This window comes from Triturus cristatus, chromosome 1_2 (genome assembly GCF_964204655.1).
Source record: "Triturus cristatus chromosome 1_2, aTriCri1.1, whole genome shotgun sequence".
Lineage (NCBI taxonomy): Eukaryota > Metazoa > Chordata > Amphibia > Caudata > Salamandridae > Triturus > Triturus cristatus.
This window is the reverse complement of record NC_140580.1, coordinates 862,329,485-862,354,605: the sequence shown is the minus strand read 5'-3', so window position 1 is coordinate 862,354,605 and position 25,121 is coordinate 862,329,485. Positions and strand designations below refer to the sequence as shown.

General features: G+C 44.1%; 1 protein-coding gene across 1 annotated transcript in view; it reads right to left on the bottom strand.

Moving 5' to 3' along the window:
• The window catches only part of MEGF6 (multiple EGF like domains 6), a 1,140,767-nt gene that overhangs the window by 824,348 nt on the left and 291,298 nt on the right, over positions 1-25,121 (bottom strand). The window lies entirely within an intron of this gene.

Here is a 25,121-nt window from a genome sequence, read left to right as displayed (position 1 = left end):
CATGTCTTTCGCCCTTGTACAGCGGGGTGTGACTGTAGTTTGCCGTAAAGAGCAGCTGTTAATCCCATGATGTATGCTGGCAGTAGGTCCTGTACCAACTCATAGTCTTTCTCTCTGTGTTTTTTCCATAATTTTCTTTGTTGGGTGGAGTGATGTCATCCGTTGTGATGTAATTAATTATGTCACTTGTGATGTCATAAGCAGATCTGGGAGGGGGGGGGCACGAGTTATGGTTTGTACCACAAAACCATAACTGGTAAATTTCAGTGGTTTATTGCAATTGAACTAGAATAATAACTTCGTTTTTTTCAACAGTTTTTTCAGGCAATTACATTTTTTATGTACTTAGTCTCCAGCCCACGCAGCGCATAGCCGACAGACAGGTATTACGTCTAACCCTGAGGGCCAGACTGGGAACCGATTTTGTTACAGGGGGCCGATTTATCCAACCCCCGGTAACTAAAACGGCCCCCAAAGGCCCCAAACCGGCCCCCACCGTGACGGCCCACTGGGGAAACGCCAGGTGCCCGCTACGGCAAGTCCGGCCCTGCTAACCCTCCACAGACTGATAACCTGACTGCTGGAGGACGCCCCTCACCGAAGGCCCTTGCAATGGGCTTTTCCCGGGAACCTGACCTCATACTAATATGTGCACACAGTTTCCCCCCTGCACTTACATGACACTCAGCTCCCTCCCCTGCACTCACACGGGCTCATCTCTCACTCCGCACTCACACATACACACTGCTGACCATGTACTACAGAAACCTTACTCACCCTGCAGTCATCAATGAACAACTTTCCTCCTTATTTTCAAACACAATTGCGAAGTTCACTCCTTTGTTCTGGATTTTGTTCTGTCCTGGAATGATGTGCAACCTGGGATACCATCTGGCCCTCCGCTAATATCACATTTTACCAACTTCACAGTGCTAAATTCTAGTCAGCAAATAATTCCTCACATATTTCCGATGGAGAAAATTTTATCAGGAGAAAGCAGAACGGGGAAACAAGCCAGCTTCTGCACATGCTGCTCTCCCTACCCCCAGCGCCTTAAGACCCTCACGGGTGAGTAGTTACACTTTACCAACCCTGATGGATTGATTGATCGTGCTGCATGTTACTTCAGTTTCTATGTTGACACTATTTTCACAATGACCAGCAAGTTGTTAGCTGCCAAGCGGTCCTATGTTACGTCTGATCACCTGAACCAGTGGTGGTACTTTTGGACAACAGTATCTTTGGTTCTGAGATAACTGAACCTACATTTACAATGTTTAAAAGTGAAACTACAAGTCCCAGAATGCAATGTGTTATTATTGGCTAAAATCCTATGCAATCTTTCTTTGCCGGTGTCGCCATTTACTGTGCATATATTTGATCAAGACATTTGTTGTAGTAAATGACTAGTGTCTGGGTTGTTTGTCTTGATGTTGAAAACAAACATTTGGAAGGGTTTTCTCAGTTTATAAATACTATTATTTTCTTTAACTATTGATTTCAAATGCCGTGTTACTTTTGACCCTCTATCTGACTGTGAAAGCATGTTTTTTACAATTAATGTTTCCCCTGTAAACACCCTCTCAGGCATTTTAATATATCGTCCTCCTGGCCCGCTGGGTCTTTTCTGCCGGAACCTCCTGGATATAGCTACTAGTCTGGCTGCTCCTCTCCCAAACTTTACCTTATTAGGAGACCTTAACCTTCATTTTGACCTGTCCCTTCCCTAACCCACTTTAGATTTGGCTGAGGGTTTGCGGACGTTTCAACTGAATGAAAAATTGACTAGGGCCACTCATTCCAAAGGTCACTTATTGGATCCGATATTTTCGAATATTGATAATTTGCAGGTTGGTGCGCCTGTTTCTATACCTTGGACTGACCACCTGCTCATTCCGTTCTCATGACCCTTACAAGACTTCATTATTCCTGCTGTAATATCAAAAAAACGTACTCGATCCTGGTCCAAACTCCCCCTGAGCTCATGGGCGGCTATCCTTGAAGATAGTGTACCCTTGCCAGAGTCGGACCCTGTTATAGCCAATGATAATTTTAATATTTGGCTTGAGGCATCTCTTAACTCTGTCCTTCCGAAATCACTTATTTATAAAAAAATAGGAGTAAACAAAAATGCATGGTACTCGCCGAAACTCCGGCAGCTTAAACAGGCCTGTAAGAGACTCGAAAGGAGCTGGAGGAAAGATTATTTGGCCTCCAAAAAAATTGAATACAGAGCAGCAACCAAACTTTATAAATTGGAAATAAAAAGCGCTCAAATGCTATATTATCAAGATAGAATTATTTCTGCTGCAAACTCCCCCCGTGAAGTATTTCGGATCGCAAAAGCTCTGGTCACCCCTTACACCTCCCCTAATATCATAGCGGACACTCAATTCCGATGTAATTAATTGGCGGACTTCTTTTTAAATAAAATACAAGCGATCTATAAGTCTTTCCCAGAGAATATAGTTCCTCAAATGGACTCCACGACGGACATCACTGTCTCCAGCCACTTGGGTCATTTGGAAGAATTCCCGCCTTTGGATATGCCGTCTTTCTACGGGATCCTGGATCGTTTAAAATCAGGTTTCCCCACTAGACCCGGCTCCACCGTCTATATTAAAACAAGTTAAAATGCTGGTATCCCCAGTGATGCTGGAATTAATCAATGCTTCATTGAGGACGGGAATTGTCCCCCCTGCCTGGAAGCAAGCGATGGTTAAAGCTCTCCTAAAGAAACCCAATTTGGACTCAGAGGAGTTGGCAAACTATCGCCCTATATCCTTGTTACCGGGGGTTGGTAAAATAGCTGAGAGGTATGTTAATTCCATCCTCTCTGCTTTTTTGGAAACCAACAACTGCTTCCATCCTACCCAGACAGGATTTAGAGAGCAGCAGGGTACGGAAACTGCATTGATCAGTGTGATGGAAGAAACAAAACGTATTCTTGATGTCGGAGGCTGCGCTGCCCTTATTCTCTTAAATCTCAGTGCAGCCTTCGATACGGTGAACCATCAGCTACTGATTCAACGACTCTGTAAGGTGGGAGTGTCAGGAAATGCATTAAAATGGCTCCAGTCTTTTCTTGAAGATAGATCCTTTGCAATCCGAGAAGATGACATTATCTCAAACCTGCTGCCATTGAATTGTGGGGTTCCTCAGGGGTTTTCCCTGAGCCCCATGTTATTCAATATTTATTTGGGCCCGTTGGCGGAAATAGTATTGCCATTTGGGGTTCAAATAATTACTTATGCCGACGACACCCGGCTGGTGGTTTCCATCAACCAGCAAGATAGTTCATCGTCTGGTTTGTCCGCATGTCTTGCAGACGTTTCTAAGTGGATGGATGCATCATACTTAAAGCTTAATGGGACCAAGACATAGCTTATGTTACTGGGTAATTCGTCTCTATCTAATATCGATCATCTTTGGCCCAGTTGTCTGGGCCCTGCTCCTATTCCCAAAGATCATATTAAGAGCCTTGGTGTGTGGCTGGACCGTAAGTTAGACTTTAAAGAACAAGCCCGCAAGGTTGCTGCTATGGACTGTTAAGGCTGCTTAGAAAGATCTTGCCTCTTTTACCTTTTGGTGCTAATAGGTTGCTGGTCCAGGCACTGATACTTTCTCGGTTAGACTATTCTAACGCCCTATATTTGGGAGCTCCGCTCTCCTCGATTAGATGTCTTCAGATTGTTCAGAACTGTGCAGCTCGCCTGTGGATGAATACTCCTAGGCGGCTCTCGGCAAACCCGGCTCTCGCTTCCCTCCACTGGCTTCCCATCAATGAACGGGTCCAGTTTAAGGCTTTATGTATTTCCCATAAAGCGATCTCAGGCAAAGGATCTCCTTTGGTGCGTTCTCTTATTCAGCCCTATTCTCCTAATAGAGTGCTGAGATCTGGAAACAAACGCTTATTCACGGTCCCAAAAATCCGAAGGGTTCGTAGTGGGGGGCGACTCTTCTCGTATAACGTAGCAAAGCTCTGGAATCTTTTTGCCCCTTCATGTCCGCTTAGAGGATGATCATTTATCCTTCCGAAGGAAATTAAAAACCCATCTTTTCCCTTGAGGATTGTCTAGGTGTGAAGTGCTGCTAATAGCGCTGGGATGCCTTTGGGTAAGCACGCGCTTTATAAATGCTATTTTCATTTCATTCACCTGAATATCAGTGCTGTGAAGTGTCACCCCTGTCATGTGACTCTTTCTGCCATTCCCAGCTTTGTAACTCAGATCAGTTGGCATTCGGTAACTTCTTTTTCGCTCTTTCAATTTAAATTATTTGCCAGTATGTACCAAAGTGTAGACTATTTTTGGCTAAAAATAACAAGCCTTCCTGAAATGGTGACTCATGAAATTGGGCCACTTGGCAGCTGTCGACTCTGTGTCGGCGGGAGCCATTTTAATCATAGAAAATGAGCTTAACCGGCTAACCGCGGGTGCGGGCGTTTCCGTGCGCAGGCGGGGCCACGACGGCCAACGGACGTGTGCAGCACTACGGAGGTAGTGCCCGCGACAGCCGTTGACCAACGCACGCAGCGAAAGGGTGAAAAAGGGCACATTGAAGTAATGATACATGTGATTAAAACATTGTAAAGGACAAGTTCAACATAAATGTTTGTGTTAAAAAACACTTTAGTGCCACTTTTTCTGGTCAACCGATGTAGTGCTGTTTGGAATCCACTTCTGTGGACCCTGCACTTAATCTTTGTTGGAATCCTGGGACCCCCAATGAATCATTATTAGAATCTGAAGATGCCCCCCCGAATGATTACTAGAGGTTGGGGTCCGTGCCTAAGTTGTTTCAAAGATTTGAACCTCAAAACAATATGCACAGTTTCAAAAACAAGCATTCATCAAAAAAAACAGAAATTATCAAATATATTATTTAATTCACAAATAAAATGAACTGAAATTTAAATTTTATAGGGAAGATTAGGTCTGTCCTAAATTTAACTAAGGTAACCAATTGTCCATGCTGTATTAAGTTTGCTGTACTTGCTCTCCTCCCACAAACCAATCAGGAGATACTACCTTAATGTTTAGCCTCAAATTAAATAACTCTTTATTAAGTGCCAGCATGACTTACACACTTCCAGATTTGACCCCAACTTAGTCTGTGGGAAACATTGATTATTGACGCTTTGTTGCAAATACACTGAATGTAAATCATGTGAATTAAGACCTTTGCTCTTTATTTTTCTTGCTCCCTCTGGTTAGTTGCATACAACATCATGTGTCCTCCACAATCATTGTAAAAAACAGTAGTAAGAGAAAACACTCAGATACAAAAAAATACATATCCTTGAGCCTCATGGGGAAGAAACAGAGAGTAGAACCGGTTGATGGTGGGGTTATAACAGAGACCACGAGCAGGTAGAGTTTGGGCTCTACCCACCTTGTCAAGTAGTTCTATTCTATGGATCTAGTGGTTGCCTGAAAAATGTGGACCAGTGGGTATTTTCATTTCAATATGTAAATGATGAATTGTAATGTTCTAAACATAGTAAGGTTTCTATAAAGAGCCCTGCACTTTAATGGGGGAGCTGGGAGGATGGTACAAGATCAAACACCTCCAGTGGGAAAGACTGAGTAGAAATAAATGAGTTACATTACTTTTCACATGTTTAAAATTGCATTGCATTGTATTACATCTCATACATTAAGGGGCCGATTACGATACGGATAGAATGGTAGGGCCGCATCGTAATAAGCCAGTCGAATTCCTTTCCAACCACCTCATTTTGATGGATGCGGATGGAGAGAAATCTGACCAATCATTATGGCTGGCTTCCGACGGGCTCAGAGAGCCCGTCTGCCACTTGGAATACGGCCTGTAATCTCAAGGGTGGCTCTTTCCGCCCTTGAGATTACAATACACAGTTTTCCGACATGGTTTCCAGTCCCATCTGTCCGACATGGAAACCCATGTTGGAAAGCGTGTTGGGGGCTCTCAGCAGGTCGGCTGCGGTTTTGATACCTGCACTCTGTGGAGGTGCCTGCCACAGGGTGCAGGGATGAACTGCACCTCCCATTTTACTATTGGAGCATGCAATACGGACGGCTTACAGCCGTAATACATGCTCCCATAGTGAAATATAGGAATGCGACCGAACAATGTTCGGTCGCATCCTAATAGGGTAGTCGGGACCCACAACCGGGTGTCGGTCAGTCTCATGACCAAGTCGAGGTCAAGCGGAAGTGATTCCACCCGACATCGTTATGAGCCCCTTAATATTTTGTGCAGTGTGACATTTAGGGTCCGGTTCGGAGTGTTTTCCGACCGAGCCGGAGTCCTGCAGTCCGACCGAGCGAGTATGATGCGGCCGTATGCTGCCGGACTCGGTTCGGTCGGACTCCCATAGAAGTCAATGGGGGCCGGTCGTACGACGCGTACATGGACTGACTGAATGGGTACGGCTCGCACAAGGGCGCCCCCTGCAGTGGATACGCGTCGGTGCCATCTGCACCATACATGGCTGTGTTGGGGGGACCCTTGGGTATCCCCCTGTGTCCGAGTCGTAGGGTTGCATGTGACAGGGGGTCCGACGCGGACCCCCAAAGGCAACTTCCCGGACATTTTGCGAGCCGGACACTCTGGCTTGCACCGGCTGTCTGACGCGTGCATCGTACTGGCTCGGTCGTAAATCGTATTCATTGCACGCCACGGTTAGCATACGGCCGAGACGTACGGAGCAGTTCAGACCCGGAAACGACTCGGTCGGTGAATTTCACGTGGCTCGCATTGTACTTGCTCGCTCGTACAGCTGTACGTGTCGGGCGGAAAACACGTGTACGGCTGGTAGTTTTTCCGGCCGGATCGCGTTCGGTGCCCTTCCGACCCGGATCGGAATCGGCCCCTAAGTAGTTTGGCCAGAATTACAGTGTAGCGATTGAGTAGCGCAGGTATCAGACCACTATTGGGCTCAAGTGTTCACTGCAGTTGAAGACTTTAGGCCTGATTCACAACAATATACTTTTTTTGCAATTAACAAACATCCCAGTGGTACACCTGAAACCTGCACAGTGCGCAGGTTTTCAGGCATAATACGGGGAATGTCATTTGATGTTTTTGCAGCTTGAAATTTCTCCAATGCGCAACTGTACACTGTGTATTGCAAGAGCACATTTTTTTCTATCTCGAAATGGAAAACATTTTTCCTGTGGAGAAACCCTCTCTCCTCCAACCTCTACAAGTTTGGGGATATTGCATTCCCTATTCCACCCAGGAAGAAGAGTTACTCCATCCCCTTTACTTCAATAAAACTTCAACCGCATCCAGGATGGAATATAGCAGTTAGAGAATGCACAGGCTCATGGGTTTGTAGGTATTCACAAACTTACAGGGCAACTCACTCCGTAATGTTCCACTGCCCACTCCTTGTGGGGGGTCTATTACTGCAGTTGTGGTTGAGAAAAACACTGCATTAAAACAATTAACGTCTGTAACCGTATTACAGAAAGTTCTCTGGGGTGCAATGGCATTTTCACCTGCTTTGTGTGCCCCCAGGGCACTTTGGAATTAGAGAAGGGGCTGCAGACACTTTCACAGCCCCTTCTGTAATAGAGATAGCATTGACGCACATGAAGTACCTTCGCTATCTCAGGAGGGCGCCCCCTTATTTGTAAGGGGGCGTGGTCTCATGCAAATGTGGGAACCTCTTTACCTCTGCGCACAGGCAAAAAAGCTGTCAGGAGGCGTACTAAATGTACACCACAAAAAGGTGGCGCACTGTCAGTGAGTTGCCTGATGGCAGCCCGCTGGAGAGGGGTCCTATGGACCCCTAACACATCCCCTTGCAGGCGGGAGTAATCACTCACTGCACCTGCCTGCAAAGGGACTGCTAATCCCTCTTTAAATTGCACAGTGAAACATGAAGCAGCTTTGAAGCAGCCACTCTGTATTTCACTTGAATGCACTGGCCCCGCGGTAGCACAAATTTGCTGCCGTCCTAGGGCAGCACATTCACTATAAAAGAAGGAGGCTTTCCCTCTTAGCGCACGGTGCACCTATTTAAGGGTACGCAGTGGCACAAACAGGAAGAGTGCGTCCTATCTGGTAGGTATTATTTTTGTGAACAGCAGTTAGGTGTAAATGGAGCCATGTATGGCCATAAATTGCTTTGAGAATCAGGAACTTTGTGATTAGGGAACACCCTCTAATCTGTGGCAAAGACCAGCTATCTGTGAGAAATGCAGAGACTCGATTTCACCCCGTTCCACTGATTGACTTTATATTCTACAGTCCATTTCGTACAGCATGCTCGCCTATTATACGCACTTCCGGTTGAACAGCTTCATGGGATTAGCTGGGATAGGCAGGGCCAACAATGGCTAAGCACGAAGTGTAGCGTTAGAGAGACAGACAGCAGACCTCTTCCGGAATGAGGGCATCGAGGAAAGAAACAATGAAGGCCCTCAGCGACGCAAAGCCTTTAACCACCCCCTGAAATGCAGGCGCTCTATAAGAACTGACACGTCTATGCTCAGTCAACCTACTCGGGGCTTAGCGCTGGGAGACTGACTGCGCCAGGCCGGCCCTTTCACATGCAGACGGACTAATTAGGAAGTGGTGCTAGCGACCGGCACAATGGTATCCCCGCCACATAAAAATTCAGCACATTTTCTAGGACATCCATTGTATGACAGGATATGACGCAAATTGCGAGCTGACGTGAGATGCAGATTCTCGCGGCTGCACCACCCACCGACTCCACTAATTTAATTTCCAGTCCGTAGATGCCCAGTGTCCATTGTGTAAACCTGCTCTTTTCTTTTTGGTTGTGAGAATTTGAGTTTTAAAAGAATGAAGGTAGAACCCAACTCCGACTACAAGCTGCCAGCACCGTTAGCATCTGAAACCAGGCGGTTGCATTTCCGTTAGTTTGGCCCCGCTGTGCAGGCAGTCGCGGTACTTCACTCTTGACCGAGTCTAGCATCTGTTTGAGAAGGGTCTTCAGGAGTGAGGGTCCGGTGACTGTTCTGTGTATATGTTCGGTAGTAACTGTACGAGACGCTTTAGTGTTGTCTGGGGTGAATAGCAAGATATATTTACCAATTGGGCCAGGGGCATAGCTTGGTCAGTAAGATTAGGGGTGTGGGGGGGGGGGGCGAATGCCATGTCTTCCAACAGCCATGCTGACATATCATGTTAAAATACATCAGAAGAGAAGCAGCGCAGTAGTGAAGATTAAGAGACGGTGGAATGGAAGCGGGGTGCAGATTGTAAGGGGTACTTAGGACAAAATACTTTGTAAAATAACCTAGATCTTTTTAAGACCTTCAAAACAGCGACGAGAGGCAGTGTGTGTGTGTGTGTGTGTAAAAATTCAAGGTGAAATCCGACAGACTCATCACCATACCCGACTGAAAATACCTGCACCAACTATTTACTGTAGAATAGAGTTATTAGGGCGGTGTAAGACCCCAAACACCCTCCGGAACAGGGCATATGCCATGTGACGGACTGGTATGTGCCCTGCCGGCTTGAGCTAACTCAGTTATACCTCATCAAACATTGTATTAAACATTGAATGTCTCCCCAGTATCCTCAACTAACCTTTTAAAAAAATTGGTAGACGGCTCTACAAAAGAATATCATTTTCAGCATCTAGTGTGTTAGATGAAATATCAAGTGTTGCACACGTGTCCTATACCCTTCCAGTATCCTGAACAGGCTTTGCAAAATGATCACAGCAGAGGTAACCAGAGCTTGTTTTGAACTGATGAGATGAAACAATTGTCAGTCCGGGAGATGGAGGCTGCCTCCTTTAGTCCATGTATATTTCTAAGTTTAAATTATCACAAGTCGAAAAAACTGTTCACACTAGTGGAGAGGTTTAGAAACTATATATAACAAAAAACTGTAGATTGTTAACTGGGAAATAGAGCTTTTTTTACCTCTGGTGTGGGGTAACATGACAGACAACTCAAGCTTCGCTCTCATATTTGATTTCACTCAGAAACCCTCGGTGGCAAACACTGCCAGATTCACAGTTACTGATATATAATTGCATGTATCGTGCAATTGCAGCCAAGCCTAAAAAACATCCTTGCCTGGGTCTCAAAGCAGTTGACTTTTCAGAATGCGTAACACGATGGGAAAATGAATAGTAAGAGTTTGTATGAGGGTTGCCGTACACAACCCACGGGTCACACAGTGGCGTAACAAAACTTGAGGGGGCACCCCTGCAAAGTACACAGAGGGCCGCCCTGGCCCACCTACTAATTTGGTCCCAGACCCAGTCAGTGTGCTGTGCTGGGGGGGCATGCATCTCGGCCCCCCCCGTGCTGTGGGGGCATGCATCTCGGGCCTCCCCCCAGACACCATGAGAGCTGCCGGGGCTAATGTTACGTCACTGGGGTCACAACAAGCTACATGGAGGTTTGTTCACTGACGCGGGATGGCTAGGGACAGTTTTGGACGGCAGTGGGAGGGCTACATCTGCTACTAAGAATGGGTCAGCCGTTGATCAAAGATGCAGGTGGAGCCAAACAAAGAAAATCATCTTGAAAAAAAGCTTTCAGACATTTAATACAGTGCACAGTTATTCTAATGTAGGTATTAATGGTACTCCCACTATCATAACCATCAAACTGTTGTGATCCTTGTAAGATGTGCCGCTCAATGCGAAAAATCGGATTGCCTTGTGGAACTTCTCCAAAATTCTCCTTCTCCTCAAAGGTTAATGCAGTGTTGCAGTGTTCCAAAACTGCAAAGAATTGAAATCAGTTTGCCAAAAACAACATAAAGGGACAATAAATTAAATCCTGCCTGAGTTATCAATGCTTATTTTTTTTTTACTTTAGTAGTCAGGACGATAGAGAACAGCTCCTTTACTAGCAAGTGGTAATATGAATTGCTCATTGGGAGGCTGTGGTGCTGGCTGGTAGCAAAAAGGCGAAATAGCATTTTAGAGCCAGATCGGAATTCTCTGGCATAACCAATGGGCATAGTAAGACGAAAGTTGTGTTTTTAAGAGCGGTCGGGTTCGGTGAAGCACGGTTCCACTGGCAACATGGTTCAGAGATGTGGATGTAATCCTCAGTGCAAGGTGGGTCCCAGGACATTTGTGATGTGGTACTCTATGGAAGGTTCCGCATGATGGAGGTAGACCTCAGGGTTAATGAATTGCTGTGGTAATTTAATGCTTACCCAAATATTTACACAATGCAAGCAAGCTAGGATATGCATAGACCCTATTATAGTACCCTATGCATGAAGTTTAAAAATGTCAAAAAGAAGGATGTGTTGATTGTGAAGTTTATAGCAGTTATGCAGTAACTGGGGGTGGGCAACTTGGTGACAGGATCAGATGTTGGGCGGTGGGCTTAGTGCAGCAGTGCTGCACCCATGGTTTAGCAAGGTGGAACTCAAACTGCTAGCTAGAGCTCATCCGGTAGGTAAGACATGGATATGAAGACTAGAATCGAGGGCACAATGCCTTAATAGGTATGCGAGTGTTGATGCAACTTCTTGTATCTTCTGTGGAGAGACTGCAGTCTTAGAAAAGAGGTGTAGCTACCTGAAAGAGTTTACAGGCATCCTGGAATGATAACAGGTACATCTATGCAGCTATGAGCTATAAAGTTCTTAAGTGATCAGGAGAGGCAAAGAATTGATTAAAGCACCGGTCTAGCTCGCCTGCTAAGTGAATCTCCCTTTTTTTTACTGCTTATGCAGAATAAGTTCCCTGCCTGTTAAATGATCCAGATTGTTGGTGCTCACAGGAGAGTTGTCGGTGGGAGCTGATTAGAATAATTTGAATACGACGTTCTGTTTCATCCTCTATTACTCAAATTCAATTTTCCGCACAATTGCTTTATATCGATGTGGTCTCCTTGTACAATGGAGGGGAGGTGGTGTTCTCACCAAAGAAAACTAGTAATTATCACTATGTTATAGTTTGCAAATATCTAAGTGCTCATTATTACCAATATGGGAACGCTGCACCACTGATTCTGCACTTGGAATTCCCAGTATTGTGGGGCATGGGAATTCCAAGATGTGGAATTTTCGCACTATCCAAAGTTAGGAATTACTGTAGAAATTGGCGTTTCTGCGCCGATTTCTGCATGTTATTCAGAAATTCTTCGCTGTTTTCCACTAACATATTCCACTACATTCTAACCTGGCGGCGCGTCTGTGATAAAAAAAAAACCTGAAGGGTGCAGAATGACAGCATTTCCTGTAATCCCAATTTGTGTGTATTCTCCTGTTACCAGCAAAATCGGCTTCTTGGTGTACTATTAACATTCAATCAATCAATCAATCAATCACTCATTTGTAAAGCGCAGCATTGTCACCCTGGGGGTATCTAGCCCCAATATAACAGACAAAGTAGGAATACCATATTGTGAGATAGAATTTATCACAGCTTCTGATAGCAAAGGGTCATCTTACATTCTATGACAATCCGAGGAGGAACCCCCAACCATTTACCGTCCCTTTCCCCTTTTGTTTTAAAGGAGAATATTGTGAGTCAGAAGAGGAAGTGCCAGCCAATTTTATTTTGCAACTTGAGAAGACTGCGCTCGCTGTTTTTATTCTGGCTTGGCATTCCTGCTGTTATAATCGTTTTATCAGATTCATGGACCAACTTGCAGCACTAGCTCTTGTGTTTTTCCCGTTTCTTGGCAGAAGAAGAGGACAAGATTAAAGATTTCCTTTAAATCATGGGTGTTGTGCGCTGCACACTAGGCTAATGTCTACCCTCCCTTGAGAAGAATTCGAACTAGGTGTCCTTTCAAGACCAGTGGGATTTGAAATATCAACACATTTCCAACCTCTTTAATTTCCTGCTGACAAAAAGCTTCCCGCTCTTAATGCTTTCCTCAGCTGCTCTGGAAGCCGTTCAGAGCTGTAGTCCCTCTTTCTCCAAAAGTCACCACGATCTGGCGTTGTATGGACAGTGCGTGAAGCTATCACTCGCACCCAACCTATGCCATCCATAGTGTGCTATTAGTTTTTTGCACTGAATTTGTCCGTTGAGGGAAGCTAGGGGACTAAAATCGACTTTTCACTATTTTAGTCACGAAAGACAAATAAAGCGTTTCTTCAATCGAGGTGTCACAGGACCACATAGACCGCTTTATTGCAGTCTACCATGGGGAGGCAGGCCTGGGCAAGAGATAATGCTAGGTAGTTTGTGTGGTTTTCACAATCTGTATTGTGAAGTCAAGTATGGCATTAGTGTGGACTCACATGGGTTTTGGTCTTTCAACAAAAAATGGGATAAAGTCATCAAGATTCATAACTAGGACCCAATCCTTCATTTCTTGTTGGCTTTAGGATCAAATGCAATCTTATAAGGGTGGAGCTTCAGGGGTGTTTTCGTCACTCATGCCTGTATAGCGGTGAAGCAGTCTTTCAAGCAGATTATTGTTGCTACTGTGACCTTTGGGTAGGCCTGGGTGTTTTTCCTATACTGGTGGATTTTGTTGTCCTCTTGGTCTGGAGAACTCCAAGGGAATGCAAGTACAGACTGAAGGTTAATGAACTTATAACAGAGACTTGCGGGCTCCACAAGTCAAGCAACCAAGGTAACGGGAATGCTATATCAACAGTAATTTTCCTCCAAGCACCACTAGGCCAATTATTTGAATCGTGGATGAGGTATTATTCCTGCCGCTACTGCAACGCCTGACACCCATGCATCAACCTTCGTATCTTAACATTTACAAGAATTACTAGAAGTGATCGTCTAACCCACTTTTTCAGAGGCGGCTGGTAGGGGACAGTGGCAGGGGAGGTTGGGGGGGTTTAGGAAATAACATTTTTTTTTAAAAAATGTACCTGATCATCGCCAGCTGCCTCCTGTCCTCCAGGGACAGAAAGCACCCAGACTTCCAGACGCCCCCAGCCAATCATGACGCTCCTTATAGCAGCATTTTGATTGGTCTGAGCGCCGTGGCTCGGCTCTCAGACAGGGGCTGGGGGCCTGGGCATGTTCTCCACCCAGGCTGTAAAGCAGCCTGGGTGGAGAACATGCAAAGTGCGCATGACTGTTTGGCCAGCTGGAGACGGCCAGACAATCAGTCATGTGCACTTTAGGTGCAGAATAGCCACTCCTCCTCCCTTTGGGCTAAGGTGCCCAGCCCCGCCCTGCCCTAACCTGGCGGCAATGGGAATGCAAAAAATAAAACGATAACTCCCGTTATTATCATTTTATTTTTTCCATTGCACTGTTCAAAGCAGTGGGGTGACGTTCCTCCACCTTAGTGGAGGAGCCGCCGCTGCACTTTTTGTGAACACAATAACTACACGTGCTCTCTGTACTCATTCTGGGAGGCCAGGCTGGTACTATTAACACACTATATAAATGTCTAAACACAGATTCAAACAAACAGGTGTAAGAATCAGACAAATTGCTGATTTTTTTTGTTTATTACACTCTCATGGATTTAACATGAACTTGCCTTGCTGCCATGAGTCCTTTAAACCATCAGTTTCAAGGTAATTGACAATACTTTCTCCTTCCGGGATTCCAATATATTCCCACCAAGCCTGTCGGGTTTACTGGCCCACAGTCTTTATTCGTGTGACATTGTCTTTCTCCAGCCACCAGAACCTTTCCTTTCTGTTATGCATGCTGAACAACTGCAGAGGTGCTGCATTCAAATTGCTTCCCAATTACTATAAACAACGGGCCCACCTTCCCCTCAGAAAGCACGTCTGAACCTTATCTCTATGCTGGAAGAGATGTTTGATTACGGATTTACCGGTCGAGCATTTTTTATCCACTTTCTACTATGAAAACTTTATTTACATTTTTTTCAGATATTTCTTGGTATATATACCCTATCTTATACTTCTCTTTGTGTGAGTCAGGCAGCTCACTACATTCCTGTTCCTCTACCTCAGTGTCTCTAATGCTAGCCTCGTTTTGAGGGTAGCAGGTTTACTGTCTCACCACATATGACCAATGTTGGTTGTGTGCTTGCCTTCACATAAGGGTGTGGGCGGTCTCATTCACAAATGAAGTCAAAGCCCTTAGACGTCAGGATAAGCCTGGACATTTACAACTCTTTTACGCTATCACGGGGATAGAAATTACCACTGCTGGCGTAGATTTCATTGTTCACCACTGCAAGTGCGAAGATGATACTAGGGAAGGAACCTCTACATAAAGTGGTACAGTCCGATGTGTAGAGACCCAGGCTTATACATTTCAATAGAAATACACAGCTATCTGTGGAAGCAGCGGCACAGCATGGACTGCCAGCACCTGGGGCAAAGCAAGTACTGCCGCCCCCCTAACCCGTGGACCACTGGAATTTACTGGTGCAAAACGTTAAAAGAAAACAAAATGGTAGTAAGAATTTTTTTCTTTTAAAATTTTGCGCACCCTAAGAATTTTGCGCCTGGGGCACCCGCCCCTGTGGCCACCCCCATGCTACTCCAAGGTGTGGAAGGCAACTGAGTAAAGCCTGCATGATACAGTAGGCCTTCGGTTATTGGCTGTATGCAGAGGCATATATTGCCCCATGCTGGAGGATGAGCAGTTCCTGTAGGGACCACCTAGTGTGAGCAGCCACGTGAACGTGTTTCGACACAGACCACTTTTTCATTGCAAGTATGTAGGAAGGCAGTAATTGTTTAATGCCTTAATCCCTTGTAGCGAATTGTTTGTGAAAAGCTAATGCTGGCGCAGTGTCTACCAGCTGTACGCCACTTTCCAATGTTTGCACGTGATCCAAGGATACACAGAACGTACAAGAAAATTGCAACATTTTTTGCAGCTCATTTTGGAAAAACAAGTGTGATTTTCTACAATACACGGCTAGGGTAAATGTATAATTATATTCCTGGTGAGTTATGTATTGCCAAACCCTCACTAACATTTATTTTAGGGGGTTTAGGAAAATATCCGGTGTTATCCAGCCGAGGAAGCGCTGTCCAAACTCATTCAAAGATTGCCGCTCCCACTAGGTAAGCTCAGAGATGGCCTCATTGGTGTGCGTAATGAGAAGGTAGATGGGAGTTGTTTTTGCATCTCCCACTTTGCCCAGGAATTCTGGATCTTCAGTTATTTACATCCGCTCTTTAAAAACATATTAACTCTGCGTTCCAAGCATTTTTCCTCTTCATCTCAGCGGCCATCATATTTCAGAAATGCCACAAGCATTCCCTCCCTTTATAATTTCCAGCCCCTCCTAACAGCTGTCTGTCTTCAGAGAGGAAAGAGAACTCTCTGTTCCAGGAGAGACTTCTCAGCAATGCTGTAATGACTTGCACAGAGCCAGTGGTTAGAGATGGTCTGTCCAGCCACAGAAGGATTGTTCCTGAAGGACAGAGGGCTCAGAGCGGCTGGCCGGTCTTGTCATCATCATTTGACTTAAAGACATTATTTTATGAAAACAATAGAATTACACTGATATTTCGTATGTATCAAGCTTTTGAGACCAGCTACACCTTTTAAAGTGCAATTGTGCATGCAGGATGGGAAGACACATATAGTATTCTACCATGATGTTTGTGTTTTTCTAGTTTTATATAGCGCAAACTTGACCAGAAGGTATCAGAGCGCTTTACATGAGTCTCAGTTGCGATACAGACAGAACCATTCATTGATTTAGGCACGTGGAGACTAAGTAATTTGCCCAGTATCACAGGATGTTGAGGGTCCCTGCCGAGACTCGAACCTGGTTCCCCAGCTCTGAGGTTGACTGCTCTAGCCGTAAGGCCACTAGAGGCGGCCAGCATGGCTTGCGGGTGGTGAGGCGGGCACGGGGGTGGGCACTCTGAGGGGGGTTGTGGCCAATGTAAAAAAAACACTTACCTTGCCGCCGGGTCCTGCGTCTCTTCTCCTGCTCTCCTCGTCTTGCCTCGAGGAACAGGAAGCACAGCCAGGCTCCCCTGCAATGATTGGTCTGAGCGCCTGGTTCGACGCTCAGCCAGGGAATGGGGGCCGGGGCATGTTCTTCATGCAGGCTGTAATGCAGCCTGCATGGAGAACGGGGAAAGTGTGCATGACAGGTTTGGGCGGCCATAGCGGAGGAGCCGCCACTGAAGGCCACCTCCTCTCCCCAGATAAGAACATTTGCAGAGGAGTTAGGCCAACCTATAATGAGTCTGACCATGTAAAAGCCAGGTGTGAAGACTGTCCCCAGCTACTGAACCAACAGTGATGCCGCAAGCAAATGAAAAAAGCGAGCTGTTCCAACTTTAAAGGCCTACACTTTAATACTGTATAGATTAGGGGGTCAGTTGCATTCTAAAATGATTTTTCCTGCATTAAGAGAAATCAAGCCTAGAGCTCAGTTCCTTTGAAAGGAGGTTCCAGAACAGAGTTTATCTTAAATTAAACTTTCCATAATGTCTGGATTTCCAACTATTGCTTGAAAAAGTGGGCATGCAACAAAGATTCTTGGTTATAAGGATGTGTAAGATGCCCTTATAGGGTTGGACAACCATCAAAGCGGTTGTTTTGTCAGAATATCGAGGTCAAAATTAATCAATTACAAAAAACATTGTGTGTAAAGGAGCTACTACCTCTATATTTTAAAGATTATCATTTTAGATGTGTATAGATATACTATTCTTGACTTCACATATGTGTACCTTGAAGGTAAATACCATCAAGGTATGTAAATGTGGCATCAAGGATAGCAAGTCTATACTCGCCTATATATACTTATCTTGATGACACGGTGGTAATTCATATTCTGCGGTCAATGTAAAAATCTGATATACTGTTAGTACATCAATCTGACATCTGCATGTTAGGAAATACATAATATGGCACGGTAAACCACAAGCAGTCGTAAAGTGGTTATACAAGTGCTACGTAGACAATTATATGAAATAATCGGGTGGAGAATTAGGATTCATTATTCACGTTTGTCAAGTTCTGTCAGACCCAAACTCTTAAACATAGGAGTGCTAGTTGTGCAACATGGGGAACTAAGAGAGCGGTGACAGCCTACAGCATGGCCAAGCAGGAAGACATGGTTCAAGGAAAGTCACATGGGTCAACTTTGATAGAGATGCAGACTAAGTAATGGTGGCCAATAGAGTCAGTGTTGGTGCAGCATTCAGGTGCAGTGGTGTTGAAAAAATAAGGTCTTCAAATCCTTGAAGCAATCAATGGAAGGGGATTTGTAGTGGTCTAAAGGGAGGAAATCCCAGACGCTTCTCTTTTGCTTGTATTTAATGGATTATAACAGGCAAACTTTGCTGCTGATTCGATTGATGCGGCAGGAGGATGCTGAGGATACAGAGGGAGCCCTATTTCTTTAACTGTAGACCTTCTTACGCCGGCAGCAAGACGTACCTCTTACTGATGACAAACACATATGGAAATGCAACGGAAAGACATCAGAGAAGAGCATGTTGCTCGAGGACCTAAATTCACCCAGGGGCTTTGCTAATGACAAAAACACAGGGAAGTACAATGAAAAGTGATTATTAATGATCACATTTGCTTGTAACATCAACACCCCCAGGGGCATTTAGAGTGGATGGATTCAAGTGAATGCAAACACAGTCGATTAGGTTGCTGCTGGCAATGGCTTTTTCATCCTCAACAAATGTTTGTCAAGAAGGGGGAGGTTTAATCCGTATGCCAACATTGACAGTCTCTACAGTCACCCCCTGGCATCAAATGGTGGGTTTGTAATGAGCAAGAAGGTGTCATGATTGCACAGATCATTGTTAGCTCCTGCCTACACTGCTGCAATAGTGGGTTCGCTGGAGTGTCAAAATAACTTTTGGGACATTTCCAAAGGATACAAAATCATGCTGTCAAGGATGGTGGTGTGGGCCTGGATTATGCCATCATAAAAACCCACACACCTCACCTTGTGGAAACAACATTTGTTGCAATAGTATAGGAAGTCTAATATTAAACTAGGGCCATGATATATAAACCATTCAGCAGGGTTGTTCAGAACACTCGACACAGAGGCCCTCAAGATAGTTTCCATAGAAGACTTTGAGAGAATTAACAGAAGAACAACTGATGGTGCCAGGCTTCAAGAGCCCCCTTGGGAGGATGATAATGGGGGTGGTGGGTTAAGGCTCTGGAATGGATTTCCTTTTGCAAATTAAGCTGGTTAAAAATATTAGCTACCTTTAGAAGAGGCTCCAAATGTTTATTTTCAGAAAATGTAATCTGTTAGTTTACATTGAAAAAACTGAAATTCAATGAAACAAACTAAGGTTTCAGTGATATAGTTAAGCCTTGTAATATTATAAAAACTATTGTTTTGAAACAAAAAACAGTCAACGTCATCAGTTATAATTTACTAAACTAAATATAACTTGCGCCATGCGCTGGTTATGACCTCACATATTACATCACTCATGGCATGTTAAATTACGTCATTGATGACATCCCTGATGAAATCTAAAATGACACCATTGAAGACATCACTGATGACATAATACACTCATTGTGACACTGTCCCATAGAGTTTATGGCCAGTCACTGTGCCCAACCCCAATGGGTGGCCAACATCCCATTGCTAGCCAAGCCCACACAGTCACACAACCCCGCATGGACACCCATCCCACATTTTCCATATTTTTTGTACTGCGGTTATCCCAGAGTACTGCTGCATAAGCGGTACTTCAAGGTACCATGGGACAATGCAAGCATCAATTTTTAATGCTTGCACATTAGTACTCCACCAGATACTCACAGAAGGCTTCATTGGATCCTGAAGGAATATTGCAGGACCCCCAGCATGAATTATTCTTATTTTTTTTATTTTGGCCCCGGGGATCCCTCTGGAAGTCCTCCATAAGGACCAGTGGTTTGGTTACCCTTACCGTGCCCCCTTATACCCTGTTTATTTTTTAAACTCGAAACACAGTGACATCTGTTGATGTTGCAGCCAGCAAATAAGATTGCTCGGTCCTGCAGGACCGTTACCAATTCCGCAGGACCGTAGAGTCCAACAGTTGAAGAAGCCTGCTTGACCAATCAGAGTGGTTTATTTTTTGAATTAGCAGTCCCCCAGAAGTACTACAGTACAATCGTTCAGATATCACTATAGTTTGATCTTCATTTTCTCAAAAACAGCTGAACAAATTTAAATCAAACCACAAAGGCTCATTTTTGGAGCAAAATCTAGCTTTCTACCAAATTTGGGGTAATTCTGTTAAGACAGGTTTTCTGTATCGCTTCCCAAAAGTCCTATGTGAAATTGCATGGAACAAACGTGTTTTGGGCTTTCCACCCTTGACAGATCATCGCGAAACGTTCCAGGAACGAGTTGCGTGGATATATTTTTCTTTCTTTAGAAAGCTTTGTGAAGATTCTGCAAATGGCACCAAAGTTATTAGCAAAACAAAAAATGCTCTCCCTATGGAAACAATGACATATATATATATATATATATATATATATATATATATATATATATATTCACTTAAAAAACCATAGGTTTCACACATGTTATAGTTAGCTGTACATTTCACTTGTAAAAAACCAATGAAAATCCACGTTATAGTTAGATCAGGTAACTATAACTTGCGCGCCCACAATAAACTGATGATGACGTCACTTAGTACATCACTCATGACATGGTCAGTGACATCACTCATGACATCAATGATGACATCTGAAATTACACATTGTGGATTGCGGTCGCGCAAGTTATAGTTACCTGATCTAACTATAACGTGGAATTTCATTGGTTTTTTACGAGTGAAATGTACAGCTACCTATAACATGTGTGAAACCTATGGTTTTTTAAGTGAATTTGCAAGGTTTTGTAAATGATAATTCCTAACTATAACGTGTGTGAAACCTATGGTTTTTTCAGTGAATTTGTACGGTTTTTTAAATGCTAAGTTATGTATTTATTTTTTATTTATTTTTCTGGTTTTTCACTATGCGCACACCCTGCGCGCACGGTGCGCTTCTCTGCGCTGCTGCACTGCGCACTGCACTGCACTGCGCACCGAGCGCCCACGTTGCGCCGTCCATGCCGTGAGCGCCTCGCGTTTTTTTACGCAGTAACATTTGTTTTTTTCTCCCTTGTGGGTCCTTTAATTTATTTAATAAATGTGATTGTTACTTCTTTATTTTTTCTTTTTTATTTTTTTTGCCGTGCGCGTACGGTAAGCTTACCGTATGCGTACCCCGCGATTTTTTTTTAAAATTATTAAATTTATTTTTCGTACTTTTGGGTCCTTCTTGGACCCCTTGACAAACACTAGGGGGTCTGCAACTCTCTTCGTTGCCCCCGTTTCACGTTCCCCACCTTTGATTCTCAGTGCGAGAGACAGAAAATGGCGGCCGACACTTCCTGATTTCGACCGATTCGAATGTTTACAGTCATGTAACCACCAATCAGAATTGAGCTCGCGCACGGCACCGTACGCGTACGGTAAGCTTACGGTAAGCGCACGGAGCGCGCTTACAGATATATATATTGATTTAAATGCTATTTTCTCAGGACCTACTGAACAGATTTACACCAGACCTACAAAAGGCACATCCTTGACCTGAGGACTACCTCTCTGCCAAATTTCAAGTAATTCTGTTCAGCCATTCGGGCTGTAGCTGTGTCTAAAGGTCCTATGGAAAAATGCATGGGGAAAACGCGTTTTGGGACCCCCCTTTTTTCTCAGCCCCCGCTTGACGAATCCCCCCGAGACTTTCAGGGTAGGAGCGGAGCGTAGCGCCCCATTAGTTTTGAAAATTTCGCGAGGATTCGTCGACCGGCGCCAAAGGTATTCCAAATAGAATGTTGCGGATTTCCTATGGAAACACGGTCCTAACTATAACTATCTACTGGCGACCGCCAGTAGATAATATATATATATATATATATATATATATATATATATATATATATATATATATATATATATATATATATATATATATATATATATAAATAATAAAACTGGATAGTTTTAGCCTTTGCCTAGAAAAAATATTTTTTGATTTCTTATAACTTTGGCGGCGTTTGATGGATCTTCATAGAACTTTCCCCAAAAATATCTCATCCCCCTCAGCTCCTTCCTGGAAAGTTTAAGGTGATCAGTCAACAGGGGCCAAGAAAAAGGGAGGTTCCCAAAACAAATTTTCCTAATTAATTTCTCCATAGGAATATTAGACAAAGCTATAGCCATAACAGCTGAACGGAATTACGCCAGATTTAGTTGAAAGCTAGATCTTGGTCCAAAAAGCATGCTTTTTATGGTTTAGTATAAACCCGTTCAGTAGTTCTGGAGAAATTAAAGCTCAAAATAATTGTATATTTCATGCCCCTGAGGATCCACGGAACTAACATATCTTCAGCTAAGATCTGACTGGCTGCCATCACATCAACCAAAATGTGGCAGCAGCCATTTTAGGACTCAGGGACTAGTCCTCTGTCCTGTGGAAAAAGTAAGAAAAATATGTTGGGCAGGGCGGAGATACACTTCACTCTAGGCTTAGTGGGGGTGAACCCAGAGCAATCCCCTTTTGGCCAAAAATGTAATTAAAAAATTAAATGGCACCACAGACCTACGAAGGATCGGTAGCACCATTAAAAAATAATGCAGTCTTCAACACTTTTAAAAACTAAGTCCCCACCCCAGGGGTGGGCCAGGGGATTGGGGTGTTGGCACAATGAATTTCATTGGGGAGGGAGGGTTTGTGGTTTGCAAAATTTTAAAATGGGTTTTGTACATTTCAAAAATAATTTTCCAGTTTTAAACCCAGTGATTTTTTGACTTCGCCTTGCACAGTGTTGTCATCAATGATGTAATTTCAGATATTCATATATTGCCCATACCCACACTGAATCGAAATTTGGAAGGAGCTTGAAAGGGGTGTTCCTTCCAAATTGACATTTGGTGCGGCATGTGTCAATGGTCTGTGACTGCAAATCTGTTTGCAAACTATTGACTAGTCAGTGAGTCCTCAAAGAAAGTGGTAACTGATTTATAAAGGGCCTCTTCCCATTTGGGAATCATGTCGGCAGACTAAGGACTTTTCCAAAGAATGAGTTTTCCCAAATATGAAAGTTTTGCTTTTCATGAAGCAGCAACAGTCTTTTGAAGAACTCAGTAAGACATATATATGGATGGTGGTCTTCCCGCCTTCCAGGCCCCTATCTATGACTGTGTTTGTAGCCAAGCGCAGACAGTCACACTTTGCATCCTGCTTAATTAATATTTATTAGGCAGGTCATCCCCGACCCTGTTCGAATTGTGATTTTGAAAACCACCTTAAGAGTAACTAGGTTGGTTCACAAAATCAGAGCCCATTAGCAGAATGAATGTTAGTGCGAAATTTGTGACCACTGTTGGTGAATGGACTCAGTTCACCACGCCCATTAAGTTTCTCAAAGAGAAGTGGCTTTCAGTCGTGTTGGTTTTCTGCTGGTTAAAGTCCCTTGATTCATGCAGCTTCCTTTTGAGCACACAGGATTTCACTTTTCCCTATGAAACATTAATTAACGTCTAGAAGTAGTAATAGCAGACAAACAGTAGCTGCAAATAAAAGCCCCCACCTTTTTGAAAGTGTATGAGTTGTCAATGTCTGCAGGCTCTATTGGAGTGAAAGGATCCACACAGCAAACTGTTAATTACCAAGTGAAATTTCAAAGTAAACAGAGCTGTAAACAGAGGACCCCTTAATCCCCAGGTGTGTAAACATGGTACTGCAGCCATCACTTAGCACACGCCTAGTCAACAGCAGATCAGAAAAGTGTGGTGCTGCAACAAGTGATCATGCTCCTCTTCAAGATGGCAGGACATTTGCAGGCAGAATTACTCTTCACTGTTTTTTATACAGTGAAAACAAATATAAACCAGCATTGGCAAAGCTAATATGTCTGACTTAAATGTTGTAGTGAATGTAGCGTTAGCATATTACTGCAAGACGTAGAAGAGGTAGCCAGAAAGAGCGCACAAAGTGAGCGTCAGTTGTAAAGTAGTCCCTCACTCAGTTCAATGCAATCACTCCAGTGGAGGTGAAAGGATACACCGGAACATCCAGTGGGATTAGGTGGGAGATGAACACTCCACTGGGCTCAGCCATGGTATGAGTGACAAAGTCTCAAGCCGATGGCTCAAAATTCCTAGTACATAATAGCCAATTGTTGAACTGGACGGACCCAAAGCACAGTCTATATATATTGTTAGAAATAGCTCTATTTGACAACTCCTGTGTCAATCCACAGCATCAGTATTTATCTTTGGCCATCGTCCTTCAGACGCAGAACCCACAGAAATCCAAAGTAGCCTCTCATTAAAAATAAGATTGACGCCAAGGCCTAGGTCCTCCCACAGACCATGATTACCAGAAGGCTCTGGCATCCCCCAGAGAGGCTGCTATTGACGCTTAATTTTGCACCACACAATTGAAACATTTGCACCAAGCTACTTCACGAGTGAATGACTATGGAAAATGGGAGTAATTGATGTACAATATTGCCTACGCTGCAATATACAATGGGGACATACACACAGTCTGGAGCCGTGAGTGTCTGGACCTGCTTTGGGATGGGATATTTGCATGTTTGGGAGATGTGCTGGGTTGGAGCCTCCCCAGAGGCCCCAGGCTTGTGCTATTACAAATCACAGATGATATCAATAACAACAGATGCAAGAGGGTCCTTTTATGGCTCGGCTTGGTCGTGACCAAGCGAAACTTGGCTTAAGCCTGGAAGGACACTGCAGCCCTATTGCTAGAGGGTTGGAGAAAAGGGCTGGACCACTGTTTAATTAGGGGGCACCTGCAGAAACTTAGTAAGATATTGAAAGACTGGGGTCAGTACCAGAGGTTTCAGGTAGAGCTTTGCTGTCAGCAGCATAGATCGCTGGATAATTAAATATGTACTTTTGAGACTCCGGGCGCGTGCTAACCGACGGGCTGGTGAGAGTGTCTCCTCAGGCTCTGCACAATATAAATCAGTGGGAGCTGGTGGAATGGATGCTAGAGATGCAGAGAGCCTTTTGCCACTTAAGGGGGAACTCTTGATTGTGAACCAATGATTTTTTGTGTGTGTACATTAACAAATGTCAATAAAAGGTTTTCTAAAAAAAAGATTAGTGCCAAGGGGATTCCAGTTGGGAATCTACAGCTCTAGCACAAGGCCAAGCCAATTAATATGAAATGGATTAAGCATCAGCAACAACATGAAAGAGAAAGACTTGGTCACAAAGTTGGAGTT